Source organism: Nipponia nippon, unplaced genomic scaffold (genome assembly GCF_047370975.1).
Source record: "Nipponia nippon isolate SJK-2023a ecotype South Korea unplaced genomic scaffold, ASM4737097v1 scaffold_3, whole genome shotgun sequence".
Lineage (NCBI taxonomy): Eukaryota > Metazoa > Chordata > Aves > Pelecaniformes > Threskiornithidae > Nipponia > Nipponia nippon.
The window spans coordinates 99,339,723-99,359,606 of NW_028262347.1; the positions used below are offsets into that span (position 1 = coordinate 99,339,723).

General features: G+C 40.3%; 1 protein-coding gene across 11 annotated transcripts in view; it reads right to left on the reverse strand.

The window, feature by feature from the left end:
- Positions 1–19,884, reverse strand: part of ZMIZ1 (zinc finger MIZ-type containing 1) — a 364,625-nt gene that overhangs the window by 76,119 nt on the left and 268,622 nt on the right. The window contains exon 1 of one of the 11 annotated variants that reach the window (XM_087765615.1): positions 19,596–19,733. The exons of 9 other annotated variants lie outside the window; for them this stretch is intronic. The gene's annotated coding sequence lies outside the window, so the exon portion shown is untranslated. Of the gene's footprint in view, positions 1–19,003; positions 19,201–19,595; positions 19,734–19,884 lie in introns of those variants that run through there. One more of the 11 variants, XM_087765616.1, reaches the window with a different exon arrangement.

The window sequence follows — 19,884 nt, forward strand, 5'->3', positions numbered from 1 at the left end:
GCCAGACAGAGCTTTTTGCCCCCCTACCAGTCTTGAATATTTTAGGTCTTGTATGAGTGAATTGTAAAGAGCTGTGACACAAAGTTCAGTTTAACCAACTGCCAAACAGGAAAGCACTCATTACTCGTTTAAAAGCATCCTTTGTGCAAATGACTACAGTAGAGCATGATGAATTAAAAAAAAAAAAAAAAAAAAAAAATCCCACACAGGCAACATGACCAGAGTCCATCTATCCAGCATGGTGCAAACAGCAGGCAGACACTACTGTCTCCGTTATCTGTTCTCTCAAACTGACCTTGTTGATCTGCTAGATCGTGAGGCAGCGTACCATGTTTATAAAAACAGAGCGCAGGGGCAGACAGCTGACTTGCACTAGAACGTAAGCAAAACCCCCGGTTTTACTTTGCCTGCAAGGCTTTTATTGCTGACATGAAATCCGAGTCTTATGAACAAGACATTGGAAAAGTTTGTGCAAGGAGAGGTACAGCAATTAATATTTGTTAATATGGACAGTTACAGCACCAGACAAGAGCTCCAAGAGTTCAATTTACCATGTGCCTTACAATTACAGAGGATATAAATTACTTACACTCTGCATTCGCAACAGGGCAAGCAACAGTAACAAGAACTGCTGTCCTTCATGGTGCACGGAGTTTAGCTGGCCATTTAATCCCATTGCTTTCTTTAACAGTGAAACATCTGAGGTGTGCCGAGTCACAGTTTAAAGGGTTTCAGATCTGTTAACCTTAATTTAATACCCAGAAACACTTAACTGAACATAGGACAGAGGTAAACCAGTACAGTTCTTTGAAGGTGTCAATGAAGACACATCCAAAGTGAAGCTTGTTCATGTAACTCAACTGCCCATTTGAAGAGCCTTGGACAACGCCCCCAGCAAGAGACTATCAAGAAACTCAGTAGTCATGGGATCTGTGGCAAACAGCGTTGTCATCCGCTTGGAACTGCTTAACAGAAAGACAAACAGAATCAACAGTTCTCAATATGACAAACGATTAACATGCAAGGGGGATCAAAATCATGTCAAAAATTAAAGGTGGTTAATGTATTCACCCAGTCTCTGGAAGAAGAGTTTGAAATTAAGATGACAAAATTTGCAGATAGCACATTTCTGGGTTAGAAAAAGACAAGATGGGGAAGAAAAAAAAAAGTGTACGGTCAAGTGGATGCCACACTACATTTTGTTTTGATGAATGTGACCATTTGTACCAGTTTAAAACATGACTGGGTTCTAAACCTGTACAGCCTTTCAGGATAAGGGCATGGCATTGGAAAAAATTAGATTAAATCATCAACATGTAGTAAGAAATAGAAAGATAGGACATAAGAAGGAAATGGCAACAATACTTTAATTATTGCTACTTAAGTCAAAGTCTCACTGTTCAATGGAATATAGTATACAGTTTTTGCTTCTCTGCCTTAAAAAGCTAAGCAAATAGTTAAAAGATTCAGAAATCAGCAAACTCGACTGAAGAAACACAAAGAGACCTGAATGAGTAAACAGTAAAAAACTATATTATTGATAAAAAGAGGAATATAGAAACATCAAGCTTCGTGGAAAAGATACGCTTGATAGAAAAGGTTTCAAAATTATGTTACTAGTATTCAGAAATGAATACATGTTTTTTACTACTGCTAGTTTTCTCTTTCACACAGCTCAGTCAAGTTCATTGAAATCCCTATTACAAAGAATTTATGAAGCCAAGAACAGAGAGGAACTCAAAATAAAATTAAGCATTTATATGTACGCATGCTCACTGACATTAGAAAAGATAAATGACATAAAGGGACATTAAACATTAGCTCTTGTTCTTAGAAGTATAGCAGGTTTCATACATTTGTCACTTGTGACATCTAAGATTGAAAGTGGAAGAAAAAAAAAAAGTCATTTTCTCAAATGTAGGATACTAACTTCAAAAAAGACCCAGCCATTATTCTTACCTAATGATTCTATTCAATGTTTACCTCCACAATGAAAGCAACACGTGTAAACTTCTTGAATTAGTTAAAAAGGCAATAGGCTTAGCTAAAAAAAATGACAAGCTGAAAAATCAGGATTAGCAAACTGAAGGCCAGAAAATAAGAACTGAATCATACAAGCCTGCTGCCTATACAAAGCACTGGAGCAGTGCATTTTAAATCAATCTGTTCATCTCAGGCAATATGTATACTGGGACAATTATTTGTTTTCCTTTCTCCAATGTTTAGTCACCATAAAAACCATCTACATGAAACAGCTTGTGCTTTACAGTTCTGATGAAGCTCATAAAAAATTAATAGAATGTGAAGAAGGAAACACGATGATGCATAGAGATTATACGTCCAAAAGACAAGAGGTATGTGCAGGTCTCATTGATAACACGCTTAGCTCATTTTCACATCTGAGGAAGCATTTTAAACCTAAAGGTTGAATTATAAAACGCGTATCAGGAGTTGTTAGCTATCATGTCAAAACTAAAACACATATGAAGAGAGAGAATTTATTCAATAGTTTCTCTTTCATTTATGGGGAATGGGAGAAACAAGTACAGGAAAACGAACTCCTCTGGTAAAGTCTTGAGTGTGTGCAGGAGAATGGCAAAACCTACATCAACTACTTCAAGGATGGGATTTTATCTGCTAGGTAGGATTCCAGCTACTTTCGTAGGGCCAAGGATGCTGACACCACTCTCTCCATCACAAAGCAACCCCTTGGTTTCTGGGCAGAGTAACAGCACAGACCTTTGTGTCAGGCTTTCAGTCCCCCTCCGCACTCCCAGTTCCACATGCATATGCTTCTTACGGTGGGCATGAGGACTTGACTGGGCCCACTTAACCACTGCAGCGCATCAAGGAGGATATACCAAGGTGCAGAGCTTATCCTCGTGCTTCACCTTGGAAAGCCAAGCGGGTTATTAAGGAGAGAATCCCATAGTAAATTCACTCAACAGATTTCTCAGCTCATCTGGGATTTCCCTATCTTCTCCCAGCGACCTTACACAGTATTGCTCTTTCAAAATTGTGTTGAATCGGGCCAGTGGAACTATTTTTCTATCTTCCTAGCAACAGATGCTAAGGTGTATACTAAATTGCCTTCTGATGTCTTATTTACAATACGCTATTTCCTCCTAATACCTTAAGAAGAAGTATAAATGCACAAGCAGCAGCAACAAATCAGGTTAAAACCAGTCACGGAGAAACGTAGTCTAGAACTGTGTTTATATCATAAATCCTTACCTTATGTAATCAGTGTGGGAATTAAACTCTGATAAGCAACTATGAAAAGGCCTTTTTAAGGTTCCTCATTGATCCTTAATCTTAAGATTGCCTGTTCTGAAACGCGTTATGAGAACAGGAAACTATTGTGAATTAACGCTCATTAACACCAAGGGCTGGGGAAGAAAGAGAAATCAAGCGCAGGTAGCAAATATTGAGAATCCCATTCACGTTTTAGAGCTGTACTCATTCATAACTAGATGTGGTAAAACTACTAGACAAGGAAAAGGAAGGAAAAGATCAGATTCATAATAGACAACACTGTTTTTAAAGATGCTCTTCTCTGAACAAAAAAGAACCTTCTAGACTTCAGAATTGAGAATAAAATAGAAATCAAAGAACTCCTCCCTGAGAGGGGAAACTACACCTCTCCATTGCATATCTGAAGGGAGATGTCCTACCCCTTGCGATCTTCTGACACACTCCTGATATATTTGTGAATAAAATCTGCGTAACTCAACAATATATCGTGTAACTGCTTTTGGATTTCTTGCTATAAAGTAGCTGTCTACACGATTACATTTCCAGCTGCCGTTTCACTGTAATTTAATGCTAATTCCTTCATGTTTATATTTGATGCTTTTAATACCATTGTTTTCTAAGGCATTTCAAAAAAGTATTTACCTCAATGAGTCTGTACTGGTGAAATTAAATTAAACAAAACAACAACAGTCGCATGAGCCTCTCCGCTGCATAGACTGACTAGACTGTCTACAAAACTAATCTGCAACATTCCTGAAGCATATTAGTAAGCAATATACAAGCCACTAAGCTCAAAAAGGATGGAATTACAAACACTAATGAGTCATAAGCAGACAGATAGAACCTAAAATTACAAGTTGATTAAAGATACCCTTCCATTGACAGGGACAGTGAAAGGAACTGTACGGCACGTACTAATTCAGTTCTATCATAAACTGGTTAAGCCTGCTGGTGTCAAGATTAATCATTTGAGTCTTGTTCCAAATAATTCCTCTGCTTACACCATTTTGCTATTCACATCTGTCCGATTATATACCTGTTTATTTAAAAAAAAAGAACATATGGCACTAGAGATACTGAGATAGCAAATGCAGACTAGTGGGTACAGCTGTCACGCAGGAAAGTCAGGCAGGTACATTTGCCCATCTGCCCATGCACACAGACCTACCGTAACATTGGCCAGCCCCTTCCCCGAGCAAAGGAGAAATCTTGGAAACCTGTTCTCAAACTCGAGACAAAATTTTGATATCACTTCATACTTCAATTCTTCAAAGGCTTTGTTAGCTGAAGTTTTCAAAGTCATAAACACTCTTGCCAAGTATAAGCTTGTAAAGCAAAAAGCACATCTGAACTTCAATATTGCTATTAGACACCTGATTTTCCCCTCACCTGTACCTAATATCTTCTTTAACTCAGGGAGTTCTTTCTCACCCTGAGATCAGATTCAGGTGTGTTGCCTACCAGGGTTTGTGTATTGGCATTTTGTTATTCCTGTGTTCATGGACTTCAGAGATCCCGCTTACGTTTCGGGTGTTACAACTGTTTATTCAGCTGTCTTTACTCTCCAACTGGATTACTAACAGCACCTTTAATTACGAAGCCCAAAGAGACAACATAACTTCTTTCCTGCTGACAGACCCGATCTTTCTGCAGAGAGAAAAGACATTAGCTTCGGGGTGGGGGGCAGAGTGAACGTGTGTCATGTCAGCAAAGCTGTGTGTGGGGATCAGGACCACTGTTATGCTGGCTACTCGCACACAGCAGGTCCCAGTCCTGAGTGCGTTTCACCTACCCTGAGCTTTTTGTAGGACTGCAGCTGTAAGGTTTTGCCTGAACTGATGTTCTCCCACTTTTTCTGCCCCAATGAAAACAGAAACTTTTAATAGTCATTAACCGAAATAAAATAATTCACTTTATGATAAACAGCTGAATTTTATAGTTATTAAAACCAAAACAAAATACTGATAGGTTTTTACTCTAAATTGTTATTTCAAGTTACCAGCGTGCAGATGAAAACACAATTAATTTTCAAATGGAAAAGCTACCTACAGCAAAATAACCAAAATAACTTGCGTTGTGGATCCCTGCCTGCAAGCACACAGTGCCCAGGAATGGGTCAGAACGGACAAAGGTTACATTTCTGAGTTCAGCACAGGCTTCCCCAGGTAGGGCAAGTACACTGCTCTGCAAACTGGCTCCACATGAGAACGAATTCCAGGCCCACCTTGGGTAACGGGTTGGTCAATCAGTGGATTATCATTTTATGGCTTGGATTCACTTAACTGTAACATCATCACGCCATTACTGTAGGATTAACAAAGAGGCTAAACATGATATTCCAGACAAGCAATTATCAAATGCTAGAAATAATTATTACACTTAAATTGCCAGAATATGGAAAGAGGTTGTCCCATGTTATTGTTATTTGATCCAAATACTGGTTTATTTGTCAAAACCTAAAAGATAAGTAAAAAAATAAATTATCACATTTCTACAGAAGCAAACCAACACTGGAAAAAGACGACCAGCAGCAATATTTATCTTTGAACAGATCTTCCAAAAACAGTTAAAGACCATTTGGCTGGAAAAAATGGACCACGTCAATGTTGGTGTAAAAGGCATAACTACATTTTAATTAATTTACAAAAAGCTCACAGATGTGGTTTAGACAGGAGTTGCTCAAACTGCAAATACGCCTTGCTCTGGCAAGTCCCAATTTCTTTCCAAAGGGTAGGTCGCTGCATGGAAAACCAAAAAAACCAAGCAGCTTTGGATTCCGAATACATGAAAAAGAGTTTTCACTCACAGCTAGAGTTGAATATTTTTATACTGAAACCAGGCTAAGCTGCTTCTTCAGAAAATTATCAAAGGAAACACAGCTGAGGTTGCTGAAAGAGCAAGAGGGGTTGGGATGCATTTTGGTCAACAGTTTTGGGCAACTACATATTCAGTGAAGAATATGGAAGATGTTGCTGTTAATGAAGTCAAGCCCACTTAAATTGAGTTCATAATTTCTTTGGTAGTTCTTTGAACCTGAAACTCAAAATGAAACTTGGGGTGGGATCAAGCCCTTCCGGACCGAAACCTCCGAATTACATACAGGTCTGCATCAGACTGATCCTAAAAACAACTCTCAAGGAGTAAAGCTTTATTTATGCATTTCTATAAGGCCAAGACGACTCTCATAAATGAGTGTATAACATTTTGGTGTAGTTCAACTGCCCACCAATCTTTAAAAGCCAAAAAGCCTTTTTTCCCCCTACAGAATGTGTAGACTAGGCAGGTTTACTGTTAATTCACGGATGATCCATAACACAAAGAAAAATGATGCTATGGAGAAGAGGACTGTTTCAGAAGGAGATATTGAAGAATATCCAGGATAAAGTATTTGGAAACAAATTTACTAGAACACGCACCTCAAATACCCTCATAAGCTACTAATATGGTTTTCATACTAACTACACTGACTAGCTAAAGGCACAATCTGAGTTTGAATACGCTGTATGAGATAGCAACAGAGCATTACCCAGAAAATGATGCTTAGTGAAAAGGTTGGAAAGTTCATATAAGCAGTAAGAGATGTAGCTACTTCCAGGTGCATGTTTCTTGCCTCTTCCGTTCCTTGTGACCGTTTCAATAGACATTCTGCCAGCACAACCACCCTCAAAAAGTTTGATATACGTACCTATTGCAAATACAGTTTGTATCAGCAAAGAAAAGCAGTCTTCCTAGTTTATAGCTTATACTAGTAATTCCTTGAGTGAAACAAGCTGCATCAGCCAAACGCCATTTTTGTTGTAAAACTATACTTACCCTAGCACTTTTGCCTGTATTGAGAGTTGTAAATAAGCACTGTCCTTAACGACATTTCCATGCTCACACAAGTTTTATGTGTAGATCTCACTTCAGGTGACCTCATCCTCACTCCACAAAACTCCTTACCATTTTAGCTTAATGCCTTTCTTCCAGGTTTCAGAGAAATCACTGAAACCAAGTAACAAACTATTCCCCAAATGGTGCATGCCTTTCACGTCATGTAAAACTGAAGTTCAGTGGAGAGTAGGTAAATTTTCAGAGCTCAGATTATGAAAAAGGGAAGCATATGCAGCTCTGTGGGAAAATGTAAAGGGGTTGTACGAGGTAGGCAAAAGTTACCAGTCTGGTGGCTAATTTATAGCAGCAGAAGTTTAACTTAAATTGGAAATGTTAGTAACTCCATAATTACCGAAGAATTGTTGGTTTGGTAACCTTTTCTTCCCCTTTCTCTTTTTTCTCTTTTCCTCGCTTACTTACAGTACCGTCAAACCAGAACACAGGTCTATTCTATTTCCTACACAGGTAGAGCTATCTTCCAGCTTTTAAGAGAGAAATTACCATCAGTGGAGGAAATCTGATTATGGCTTATTTTGCCGCTTGAGTCAATACTGGCATATGCAGATATTACTACTCATGCAGTACGTAACACAATCTTCAATCTCTAGTGTAATTAGGAAGAAAAAGGGGAGTTAAGGACAGGCCAGAAATATCTTAATCATCAATGAAATCTGCAGCAGAAGCTTCTGGAGAAAGCCACTTAATTTTTTTTTTCTCCCTAGGGTCCTTGATTCATGCAAAACTGATCTCAAAACAGATTAGGCAAACAATGAAAATACATATGGGAAAACTCAACTGTAGACTCCAGTTTTGGATGGTGACAACTGGTAAAAATTTTCAAAAACGCTTTACTCTGTTTACAATCTAAAGTCCTCTGAAGAAGATTTTGAAAAATTTGCCAAATGCTACAAGTGAAACTGTACAACAGCTTGAAATGGCATAAATTAGAAGGGTGGCTTACAGTGAGTCCACTGATAGAAAACCAAGAGCCACAATTAGCCTTCAGTTTAAGGTAACAAGCACTATTTAAAGTGATGTTTTTGAAAAATTATCAGCTGTTTGACATGCTTTGTGAAGATCAACAAATACAGACGCATTTCAGTGTAAAGACAATGAATAATAAATATTACTTTCACACTAAGACATTAACTTTCATACTGCAGTCAGACAGACATTTTGACAGTCAAGGTACTGCACAAATGCAGGCACAGAAGCAAAAAGTGAGGCAATGTTAGGGGAAAGTGCCATTATGTATTAAACACAGAGCTGAAAGTAGGCAGAATTGAGCCGCAGAGGAAATACTCAGGCTACTATGTAGAACTCCACTAAAACAAGAAGTTTTTAGCTCGCATACAGTATTATTTTACGATCAGGCTCTGCCTCATTCAAGTAAACTCCCTCATTTCAATCTGCTTTGGGTCACCCTGACACCTCTTGCAATTTGTACATCCTTAAACTGATTAAATGGCTGGAAAACCAAATGCATATTTCAAGTAAAGTATCTGTCACCCAGTATTTTGGATGACTTAGACAAACTGTGAGTGTTCATATGAGTTAGGCACATGTGCTCTGGCTACAGAAGAGACACTTATACCTGAGAAGTAGGAAGCTCAGAGTAAACATACTGGTAACAGAAACCATCAGAACTGGGAATCAACACTGAAGATTAAACAACCCGAACACTAACAGAGGGCCCATCTTCCAGTGGTCTGCATCAGCTTTGCTTGACTTCACACTTAGAAGAACACAGCAGAGAATCAGGACCAATGAATCTGGCACTGTGGAAAGCTGCTTGCCTGACTGCATACACTGCTTTTTCCTTGCTGTTTAATAAAAACCTATTAAAAAGTAGGTATCTGAGGTCTCTGTGATCCAGCTAAATAAACAACAGAATACTGAAAGGAAACATTCATTGCTCCCCGTTTTTTTAAAAGCTGTTATCATGTCTTTGCCATGAAAGTAGAAATAGCAATAGTTCAGGTACTTCCTCTTAAGACAACTATACAATCTTTAAAACACCCATTTCCCAGGAGCCAGACACAATCCCAGACTTTCACCAACAGGCAGCTGCTGCCTGGGAGGGGTCCTCTCCTCTCCCTCCACTAAGCAATTAATTCTGATCTACTTTGAACCCTTCCAAAATGCTGCGGACAATTTGATTCAAAAGAAAACTGTCAATGACGTGCCTGTCACTCGTATCCCAAGACAAGCACAGAAAACAGTGTAATGTCTGGCTTGCTACCACAAGCTCATCATTTTTGCATCTGCTAGCAACAGCTGATGAGATCATTCACTAGACTGTCATGAAGTAAAAATATTACCCGTCAATACACTCATGCTCTTGGATCAAAGGGACAGACCATCTCGTGACACTCTCCAGGGCTGCCTGATGACTGATTTCATTCCTACATCTCCACCTCTTCTTGCGTAGTGCAGTGGGGGCCCTGGGAGATTCTTGGGATTTGTACGCCACAGAAGAGAGAAGTACACCTGTAACTTTCGGAGGGTCAGAATTTTGAAGCATTCCAGCTCAGGATTTAGTACTGAGTGCAATTGCTCTAAAAAATGAAACAGAAGTTACTTTTCCTGGAGGATGGGTATTTGTCTAATTTGTCCTCCTTGCTCAGAGGCCAATTTGTTCCAGCGTCTATCCAATTAATACCACCTCCAACAACCCAAACTTCTTTTTTTTGATTAATTTTATTTATGCGACTAATGCCTACACACAGTTTAGTAGCAGGGATGACATTTTCTTTTACCATGCTTGATTGTGCTATACGAGAACAATGGAAATGTAAAACAATCTTTGTAATAGAAGGTCTTTTCCTTGCAAATGAAATGGCTGCAGTGCATTTCCCTCTATCACTTATGCATAAGATCTCAAACAAGACTCAAACAGCAGCATTTAATTAGCTTTCTTCTCTTTCCTCACCTTGCATCACCCTGCTGGTGGTAAGAAACTGAGTCAGCATGGCACTACTTCAGAAGGCAAAGTCGGATCACCCTTTAACTAAAAAAAGGCAGTATTAACAACTCGCAATAATTTGAAGCAAACAGCTCAGATGCAACCACCTCACAAAGACAGGAAGCTGCTCTGAAGTGGGACTCAGGAAACAGGCTCAGATTCAGTGACTTGCCAAACTCAGCTACAGGCTGTGTACGGCATGGTCAAATCGCCTCTTCTGCTGCACATTTCAATTTCTATTGGATATGGCACATGTAATATTTCTTAGTTCAGAAGCATTACAGAATCTCTCACGGTGTTAATGACCACCAGGCACTGTGTTATAATCACAGGGAGACCACCAAGGTACTACAAAACTACTTTCAGCATTTCCACAGGTAATTGAAAACTAACTAGCAAAAGGTAAACCATCTCGCATCTCTAGTGCTATCCTTTGCTCAGGATGAAGTACAGAGGTGGTAAATATGAGTAACTGTGCAGCGTTACCATCCTTCCCACGCTTGCTCTGCAGAGGACATTTGTTTCAAGAGTTTCAGTTCAGCACCTTCTGTGAGCACTACGTTGAGTTTGACCCCCCCAAAGCAACCCCGACATTCCCTCCTGACTTGTGTGAGCCATCGGTGCGCACTGACTGACTGACGCATGCACATAATGGAGTGTCCTTATTCCCTTACTTAAGGGAACAAGTTCCCACTGCAATATCTGTAAGGCTTAATCTACAAGTGCAAAAGAGAGAGGAGAAGCCAAAAAAGACATCTGGGACAGAACTGAGGAGACACCATGTTTTTCCTCACAAAGATGCCAAGGAAAGCATTCCCCCCACCCCCCCCCCGAGTTTTTAAAGTATTAATAGGAAGTAAAAACAAAACAAGAAAGAAAAAACACTTCAACTGGGTGAAATGTGTGTTCAAGTGGAGGTAAGAAACTACTTAAAGCTCTCACACGATTATAAGCCCCTTTGACAGGTCTGATAATTTTAAAGGCCTAATTCCGTTACAGTATCTGGCAGCCTGCAAGGGCACATTTTACTAACCATAGGCCACCAGGTCATGATAGATGTTGACAGAAAACATTAAAGGTTAAGTAGATGTAAGACCATAAAACATTTCAAGCTGTACAGTGCCAACAATGTTAACTAGCAACTATGGTGCTGTTTGAGAGGAAAAAAAAAAAATAGTTGGGTCTTCCCACCAACTGCAGTCCCAGGGAGCCCTAGCAGAATCAGGTGGCCAGGATGGCCAGCACTGGGCATGCTCACACGACATGAAAATCCTCTTTGCTATATCAAAGCCCAGATTGCATATGTTACTTAAAATTCATGAAGTGCAAGACTGGATTAATTAAGGTTAAGAAAACATACCCATAAAATAGATTTCACTAGCCCTCTTCAGCTGGGAAACCCCGGCAGCTGCTGTGCAGCCGGTAGCAGCGGCGGTGCTGCAGAGGAGCAGCAGGACAGGAGATATCCTGGCAGCTAAGGTCAGGCAACCTGCAACTGCCTCTGTCTAACAGTATAGCGTTCTGACTTTGAAAAGTAGCACTCAGAGCCTCACCATGATGAGAATCTAAGCCAACAGTTAAAACAATTTAGCAAGACAATAATTTTGCCTTAAATCCCCTGCAAAACTTACTCAAGAACAGCGGTGTAATCGCTGCAGGTGGCAACGCACACTTCAACTCTGCCTGCGAGTATTTACGCAACACATTTATGCAGTTGCAACTCTGACATGTAATTTTGATTGCTCATTCCTTAAAGGTGTCTTGACAATGGCCATAATCACAGAATTAACCTTATTCCAGTCATTAAACATAAAACTTAATATTTCCCACTCCCAACTAGTTAATGGGAAGGAAGGCATCACACAGATCATTGCCTGTGTGTGTGGAAAAGGCTTGAAAGCTGCTCTGCGTACTCTCTTCTATAAGGCACGATGAGGATATTCACAAATAAATCTTCAGGCTTTTCTTTTCTTTTTTTAAAAGAGCTCCTCTGAGTGACATCTATCTGGATAATAAATTGCCAACACCACAAACAATTAAATTAAAAGCTGTTCAATGTGTAAGGGGGAGGGAGTTGACTACTGACCAAATCTGACATACAAATAGCTTGCTAATTTGTCAGCAAGCCAAAATAAATGGAATGGGCTGGCTACAGGTGCAGGTAAATGCCTCAGAAATAGACATCAATAAATCATTTAGCTCTCTATAACATTTTAGATTACAGTCATTTAACAAGAAGGACATTTTTGCCTTTGCGATGTGATTCGTGAGTGCTTCAAGTGAGCCATTTTAAGTCAACACTTAAGATGGGACTTTAAAACTTCCTTTTTCTGATCTCTTATCATCTACTCTTTACTTAGCCGAAATTATGAACTGTATCTTCTGTTCTGCTTATTGCAAAATACATAATCCAAGATTACAGGATATTACGTACTATTGATCGACCAAGTCTCTAAGTCCAAAACTCTCTCGATGAGAGAATAAATCCCCTCGATATTTCTTGTAGATGGAGAGACAAAGCAGCAGCTTGCTGAATGTCAGGCAAGCCAGTACGCCAACATCCTAGTCTCACTAAATGTAAAAGTGTCTATAGGAAAGGGTGAAAACAGTGGGTCATCGTGTATTAAATGTGTTCCTTACAAGTAAAACCACTTGGTCCCCATAATTCTCCATCTCAAATATTTCTTCTAAAAGCCAGCCACTGGCTATCTCATCTTTCTGCTCAAACACCATCTGCTGGGTCCTTTTTCTATGAAAATGATACAAGGAGCCACAAATAATAACAGACAGAAGCTTAATTGCATGTTCAAAAGAAGGTCACCCTCATATTAAAACCAGAAACACAAATACACAAGGACCATCTATGTTTCTATTTTTCAAAGAGCTTAAAGCTATATTCGCAATCCATAAAGTCATTTAGCAAAAAGATTAAAATCTCTGGTTTCTAATGGACTCAGACCATATAAAAGCTTATATGAATGCTTCTGTTTTGAACCTGATTCTAATGCAACTTTTGTCTAATGAAGTGTGTTTCTTGACAGCCACAAATTACTAATTGAGTCACTTTAAGGACCTTCCAGGTAAATCGGCCAATAAAGGAATTACAGTATTTCCACCCTGGGGAATAGTCAGAAAACACACATAGCCGTTTAGAAAGCTGACTGGAACAGAACAATTTAACAGTGCTTGTCTATGTGCAAGAAGATGACATGGTTTAGAAGTTTCTTCCAGACTAACCTCTCAATCGCCCTATTGCTGGAAAAGCAGCAGGAATGCATACGGATGAAAAGGTACGTAGGAACATGAAGGACTAGTGCTTACTTCCAAAAACATGCCATTTTATCACACCTAGGATAGGAGGAGTTTTTACACACTTAAAACCAAACATGACAGCCAGGCACACTGCCAAACATGCACTACAAATCAGAGTTAACAGCCAAATCTGGACTGAACCCCAGTTACAGTGCCAAAGTTCACTGAAGTATTACCAAACTTATCAAAAAACACAAAAGGTGTGACACAATCCTGTGGCACATCTGTCTGAGTGGGAAGGCTGGAGTTAAAACTATCGAGAGCAACAAAACAAGAATGTTGAGAAATATCCGTAGTAGACCCCGTTAACAGAACCAGGGAGACCTACAAGCTGCTCAAGGCAGTCGAATAACAGCCTGTGATCAATAGAAGCAAATACTGCTGGCAGATCAAGCAGGATCAAGACTACATAAGCCACTGCAATCTGTATGAATAAGTAAATCATGACAGGCTCCTCTGAAAGCCGTGGTGTTAGGGCGATGCTTGGAAAACACAACTTTCTTGAACAGTTGGATAGTGTCAGTAGATAAGACAGTAGAAGTACTGTTAACACCCTTCTTTGAAGTCTGGCTAGAATATGGATAAGTAAGTGGCAATAAGCAAGCGGCAAAAAAACCCCACAGTATTTTTTTATTTTCTTACTAACTAATGCAGAAATAAGGTTGTTAATAAAATGTTAAATATATTAAACCACTAAAACAAACAACAGGTCAGTAAAGCTGGTTACAGAGCTAACTGAGTACTGAAGAGAGCCATATGACAATCTCCTGTTAGCTCGCTCTGTTACCTTCTTGGGCTTGAGTTAGAAAAGATACCCAAGAATAAGAAAAGGAGTGACTTCTATGAGCATCCCAGGTTGCCCTAGTTCTCCTTCTGCTGAACCTCTGCTCACTTCATTTGTAACTAAGTTAGGTCAGAATGATTTTGAAAATCCAGTACAAATAGTTTTAATGATAAGCATGAGAGAAAAAAGGAACCTATCCAGGTACTGTAACATTATATCCAAATAGCATTCTAACAAGCTCGTATTTACCAACAATTGTGGGTTTTTATCTGCTTCCAGGATGTCAACACAGACAAGAGTCCAGCTTGCCTACCTCCTGAAATCTAAGGGATTTAAGAGATGTGAGGGGCACTGAGAAGGTACAAAGAACACCAACTATTAACAAGAAAATTCAGTTAGAGGATTAGAAGTTGATAAAGAAACGTTAAAGGTTATTTTTCAAACTGGTGAGAGCTGTACTTCAGTTATAATAAACAACAAGAATTAGGAGCTTAGCTGGGCATCTGAACATTTTATTGGTACTAATAAAGACAACTGAGAACAAAATTAACTTTTTTTTCTGGAACAGGTAAAACTGCCATTGGTTGCACTGGATTACTGTCAACAGAATGAGCTAAGAATCAGGATTAGTAACACACTCCAGAGAATGCAAGACATTTGAGAATATTCCAGGTCAAGAACTGGAGAAATGTATAGTATTTACTACAGGCAGGCTGAGTGGCAGCCTTCCACACTGCTGAAGTTATTACTGTCCCAGTGTCACTCATTTTATTTTATAACTATACCTTGTCTTGATTTTAAGAAGACAATTCTTCAGGGAACTTCCAATTAAAAATGGGGAAAATAACCTGTCTGCATTCTTTCTGGGCTTCTCTTGTCTCCTTACTGAATCCTCAGTGAAAGAGCCTACGTACGTGCCAGACTGGCTGGCTGCTTTCTCATTGATGGTGAACGGATACGCACTCTTCACCATGCCTTAAAAGCTATTACTGCTTTGCTTTATTGCGCATTGGTGTACCTCTGATATTTATTGAAACATCCATTTCATTTGAAGGCTAGCTCATCCTTTTACATTCTGGTTTAGAAGGTTTTGTTCAGTCGCTTCAAATTGTTCTGATATTGAAGAAGTTGATTTTTAGTTACTTCTTGAACAACTGTTTTATATACCTAAACATCCTTTTGCTACAGCATTTTAGAAGCAGGTATACCTGGTAGAATTTTTGTCCCTATCCTGCCATTAGAAGAGTCAAGAGATATTAACACCATACATTTTTCCAGTGTGTTGACTTTTACTATTTTTGTAAGGACTTGTTTGTTCTGGTCACTCCAACGAAACGATCAGTAACCCCACACTACAGCGAAACGATACCATGTCTAGCGCTTTTTCACAGAACTTTCTGGTTTCTTCTGGAAAGGCAGTACAAAGAAAACTACCACAGCAAACTCTAGGAAATTTAGAGGACAGGCAGTGGGGTCATTTGATACAGCAATATTTTTAAAGGTCCCAGGATGTGTCTATGTCGTACCATATGTTGTACCCTGCAAGGTATCGGAGGTAAACCATCCACTCAGCCTGCACAGCTATCCACACAGCCCAGCTAGGCTTCTGATACTCAGATTGGATCACCCAGCTCTAGCTTGGATAGCTCTGAACTGCAATGTAGTAATAGCTGAGCAGCGCTGGGAAGAAGGCACTTTTCCTTACTTCCCCCCAGCCCCCCCCCACCCCTTGAGCAAAAGCCTTGCTGTCCAGCTGCTTACAAGCAGTTTCATGGCTGTCTGTTAACAGCAGCTTCTTCTGCTTGTTCCACCCAAGAGAAAACAGAAGTTCCACTTGCGAGAGCAGCCTCAGAGGAAGGTATTTCCTGTGGCAGTCTCTGTTCTCAAACTGAGAGGAACAAAAGCAGAGTGCATCTTCACCGAGATCTCTGGAACATCATTCTAGCAATGTTCCACATGGTAAGGTTTTGGGTTTGTTTGTTTTCCCCTGGTTAGCTCTTTTGCTGTTTAATATAATGTTCTGTCTTTTTTTCTATTGTGAGAGAAAAAAGAAATCACAATTGTAAAATTCCATAGAGTGACAGTTTCCTGTTGGCTGCACTCTAGTAAGATTTTTTTTGTTGCTGTTGATCAGTAATATCCCTTTTGCTGGTGTCCCGGTCATGGTCATGAGAAAGCAGCCTTGCATTGTCACAGCCCCAGCGACAACTGAGGATAACACGGGAACTTCTGCACCCTCAGCTTACCTTGTGACATAGAAAAACTATTCTCGTCTTAGTTACGTACCTTGTAATTGGGGGTGGGGGGTGGGGGGGGGTGTTGGGAGGTTGGATTCAGAGACTCTCTTAATCTAATTGCTATACTAACCTTTATGGCAACAGAAGCCCTATTTTGCCAGACCATTCTCTCTAAATTATCTCACTGTAAGTAATACAGTACCTGTTACTACCACAACAAATTGTTTATTAATTGAGCCCAAAGTATCCTCTATTATTGCCTCATTGTTAGTTTGCACGCTCTTCTTTTTCACTTTGTAACCAACAGCTGTCCCCTGTGCACTACATGGGGACAAGCTTTTTTGGGTGCTACTGGAGCATCCAGCGTAAGGGTTCCAGGACTAAATGCTACTTTCAGCACAAGTAATACCAATGAGAGTGCACGTGTTTCACTGAAGTTTGAACACAGCAATATTTCTGCCAGGACCACTGAGACATTGACACGCACAGATTTGGCATTTCTGCCCATTGTACCACAATCTACACAAGATTAAAGGCTGAAGACTAAGTTTCAAACCTCTCTTATGATCCGTATTTTCAATTGCTACCGTGAAACTGTACCTAGCACATTCAGATGACTTCTTTACTAGCGAAATGTTGCTGCATTTACAGACACATTTCCACAGAGATTTTCCGATGGCTCCTCCAGAAAGGGGTAAAAGTGGGGTGGGTGGGAATCAAATTAATGTTAAGTATTTTTTTAAATCAAAATTTTAATCATAAATTCAAAACTGAGCCTTTGGTAACACTCTTCTGTTGGCTTAAACTGAAGCATTACTGACTGAATTCTTCCGAAGTAAATTTACATAAAACCAAACTTTTGTTCTCAAGTTCTACTGCACTTCAACTGCTGCCTTGATTTAAGTGCTAAGCGAAAAGAGGAACAAAATCCTGCTAAGCAGATCGGTGACAATACAGAGGAAACATGCTTTTGCTTGACTGAGAGGATCTTCTACTTTTATGCATCATTAGCTGCTGATAATTATTTTCTTTACCAATATAATTGTAATAAAGTTTTAACTTGAGGAAAAATTAAAGGAAATACCGGGTAACTCAGACCAATTTAAGTTGGATCTTAATTTTATGTGCTTCCATTTCCAGGTAGTGTTTCAGCCACGCTAATTGTTTCTCTTAGGTCATCCCAGCCTAACGACCTGGTTAGCTTAACCTGATTGAGACAACTTCTTGAAAGAAACTGTCTCCACAGTAACTTTTCTCTCCAAAATCTACCGATTTGCACAACAAACATCATCTTCTGTAGTTTCATGAGCCAAGATAACTTGTTGTCATAAAAGGGGGTTCAAACTGGCCAGTTCACCCCATAAGATCTGTCTACAGAGAGCATTTATTTCATCAAAAGTTGACAGACTGTACAGGATTTTCTGCTGGATCTTATCATGGGCTCTCACCTGAACTCGGGGAAGTAGTTTGTATCACTGAAGTCAACACTTGTTTTGACAGTGACTTCAGTGGACACAGGATCACTGACACTACTTTAGGCAAAGTCTAGTTCACCTTATGCAGCAATTTTACTGATCGAAGAGCTGCTATCTACAATAGCAAGTCTCCTCCCCCGACAAACCATGCTGTCTCTGTCTGAGTTGCAAACACTGAAGCTGTATAGATTCCTTGCATTTCATTTTTGCTGTACATTAATATATGCCATTTTATTCAGTTTTAAGTTATTATTTGCTTTAACCCAAGTAACTAAACCAAAAAATAAACCAACCTCCCAAATTCCACTCTGGCATCACTAGTTTGAAACTTTCTGAAAACTCCATAAATCATATGCAAATTAAATAATCTTTTTAGTTTTTACACAGGCAAAGAGGTAAACAAAACACTTGTTATTACTCAACACAAGGGGCAAAAAACTTGTCAACTTGAATACCCGAGACTGCCACTGATAGTAATACTTCTTTGGGATCTTCTCTGAAACCACTTGCCACAGATGTGAGTTCTGCATGGCCGGGTCTTTACAAAGATAGCAAAAATGAAATGGTGGCAGCAGTATTGTCATCGCTGTTCGCAGAACAGCGCGTCACGTTTTGACAGTGCCAGACAGGCTGAAGTTGGAGAAAATGCCCCTGATAATTGCTGTTGCCTTTTGGTTTTATGACTGCAGATACAATAAGCAAGATTCTTGTAAAATTCAAACGGTTCACCCCCTAAAATAAAAACATGGTAAAGCCCAGCTAGATGAGCAAGCCGTGAATTTCCTTCTCGCGTCCCCAAAGCCCGCAAGGGGCAAGCAGGAGGAAGGGTGGCTGTACGCCCAGCCGCCCCAGTCTCCCGGCGGAGCTTGCCTGCCATCCCATCCCATCCCGTCCCATCCCATCCCCGCTGACACCATGCAGCACTGCCTTACCCACAATGCACCCTCGCGCTGGCACACACACCCCGCTCGCGCGCGCACACACACACACACACACTCTCACGCGCGCACACACACTCCCAGGCAGGCTGAGGCAAACACACACACACACGCCCCCACTTACACACGTACGCCCCCCCCCCCCCGCCCCGAAACCAACTTACCCACAAGTTATATTTCATTCAAACCCCCTAGGCTTCCTCTGCTCCCCCTCCTCTGCTCGCCTGCCTCTCTTCTGCTGCGGAAAAAGGCCACATATGTCTGCAAACACTTCTAGGCAGAAAGCAGCCAGTGCAGAACAAAGACAGCCGGGGTTGCCTTCATCTCGGCACAAGGCAGCCAGTAGCTATTTTCAAGCTTGTTCGCTCTCCCCCCTCTGAGGGCACCCTGCTCTGTTTCTCCCTCTCTCTCTCCTCTTTGCCTGTCCAGCTACTGCACAACACACATCAATTATTCATTGCTTGTCTCCCGGTTTCCAGGCAAAACCAATCACAGATGGAGTCTTGCTAATGGGCTCATGCCGTACTTGCCAACAGGCTATTTGTGCTCAAGCTACAACCCTCCAGAGACAATAAAGAGAATCAGGTTAAGCTTTAAAACTTCACACGTACGCGAACAGACCTAAAACGGCAATATACATGTAAGCATCCCTATGACATTGCTTCGGAGTACGTCTTCAGCATACAGCATGGCAGAAGGCTGCTTTAAATCTTCTGAAAGGGTTTTAAGAAAATCAAACGCTCAGAAAAATCTCACCTCAGCTGCATGTTACTGATATTGATGGTTTTCTTTTCTGTCTCTAGTGATCCATCTCCTGCTTTCCCATTACACCTCTCCCTCCTCCTCTCATACTCATGCACGCACGCACACACGCACACACACAGCCACTTTGCCAGAAGGAAGAGAGAGAGAAAGAGAGGAGGGAAAAAAAAAAAAAAAAAAAAAAAAAAAACACCACCCAGGCAGCTCACATTTCAAACTTGCAAGGAGGGGTGGTGCTTAAAACGCTAGGACAAAGCCTCTGTCTCTGGCACCCAGCCAAAAT